The sequence below is a fragment of the Egretta garzetta genome, unplaced genomic scaffold (genome assembly GCF_000687185.1).
Source record: "Egretta garzetta isolate BGI_Z169 unplaced genomic scaffold, ASM68718v1 scaffold45, whole genome shotgun sequence".
Taxonomy (NCBI): domain Eukaryota; kingdom Metazoa; phylum Chordata; class Aves; order Pelecaniformes; family Ardeidae; genus Egretta; species Egretta garzetta.
In genome coordinates, this window is record NW_009260028.1 from 337,778 (window position 1) to 339,373 (window position 1,596).

The 1,596-nt window shown below is 46.7% G+C and overlaps 1 pseudogene; it reads left to right on the plus strand.

Annotated features, from left to right (window-relative positions):
• Positions 1-1,119: 1,119 nt before the first annotated feature.
• LOC118452514 lies at positions 1,120-1,238 on the plus strand (annotated as a pseudogene).
• Positions 1,239-1,596: the final 358 nt, after the last annotated feature.

Sequence of the window (1,596 nt, forward strand, 5' to 3'; positions counted from 1 at the left end):
GTTCTTAGTAAGGTTTTCCCCAGGTGAAGGATAACCACTATCCCAGCTTTGACTGCTGATGCCCTAAAAGTGCAGAGGCAATCAATTCAGAAACCATTCCCTTGCACTCTGTTTTCATTCACTGGATCGCTCTCGCCATCATCTCCTGGAATAACAGCTTTTCTACAAACACTCCTAGACCGAGGCCCAGAAAGAGAAAGATCAATTTTCAGTATCAAGGCAAACTGGTTGTAGGACTGAGCTTTGGTGGCACATTTGCTGATGACACTTGTGGCCTCTTGTCACTCCTATTGCAGTCCTCTCTCTCCTCAGAAACAGGGCAGGCTAATGTTGCCATCACCTTCTTTCAGAAGTCCCCATATTAGTCCACAGATGAGCAACCACTGAGCTCAGAGAAGAACAGCCTACATTATCCATGCCATCAAGACCACGCAGTCCAAGTTTCAGAGGGATTTGGGTCAGGCCTTCCAAGAGACATGACATGTCAGAAATGAACCATGTGGTATGTACAACTGGAACACACTTCAGCCTGTTATCATGTCCTAGGTAGTCCTCTCAGTTCATATGTGATGAACCCTGGCTCTTCTGCTGAGCAGTTCTATCTGTTATGTGGATGTCAATTTTCTTCTCCTCCAACACTATAAATGATGGAAGATTAAGGTATTTATGATGGTGTGGAAGAATTTTTACTATGTCAGTTGATAGTCCAGTTGGAAGATTGGGCTATGCTCAAGCTTGGATTTTGGCTGCATGAGGAAAATTGGGTTAGAAATTGATTTTGTTAAATCGTCGCAGCATCCTGATGTAGACGTATATTTAAGGAGGTTTCATAATGACTCTGTTTAAACTGCTAAGGAATCAGCTTAAGCTCAATTAACCCTCTGCACCCTTACACAAAACACCAGCAAATGGCATGATGACACTAATGGCACTAAATGCACGAAGGGTTGCACTCATCTGTGAAATGCATTTCTACTTTATTTGATTGAACTGTCTTGCACAGATGATGCTTGTGTACGCATGTTTGCATGGGTGTTCTCTGAAGAACACAGAACACTAGCCTTCCTTATCTGTGCACACTGTGAAATTCTGAGTGCTGGCAAAATGGTGGGAAATTCAGCCTACGGCCACAACACCCTGAGAACGCCTGATCTCATCTGATCTTGGAAGCTAAGCAGGGTCAGGCTTGGTTAGTACTTGGATGGGAGACCGCCTAGGAATACCAGGTGCTGTAGGCTTTATTTTGCAATGTGCGCTGGCAGCCCAGAAGGCCAACCGTACCCTTGGCTGCATCAAAAGAAGCATGGCCAGCAGGTGGAGGGAGGTGATTCTGCCCCTCTACTCTGCTCTGGTGAGACCTCACCTGCAGTCCTGCATCCAGCTCTGGAGCCCTCAGCACAAGAAGGACATGGAACTGTTGGAGCAGGTCCAGAGGAGGGCTACAAAAATGATCCGAGGGCTGGAGCACCTCTCTTATGAGGACAGGCTGAGGGAGTTGGGCTTGTTCAGCCTGGAGAAGAGAAGGCTGCGGGGAGACCTGATTGCGGCCTTTCAGTACCTAAAGGGGGCCTATAGGAAAGATGGGGAAAATCTTTT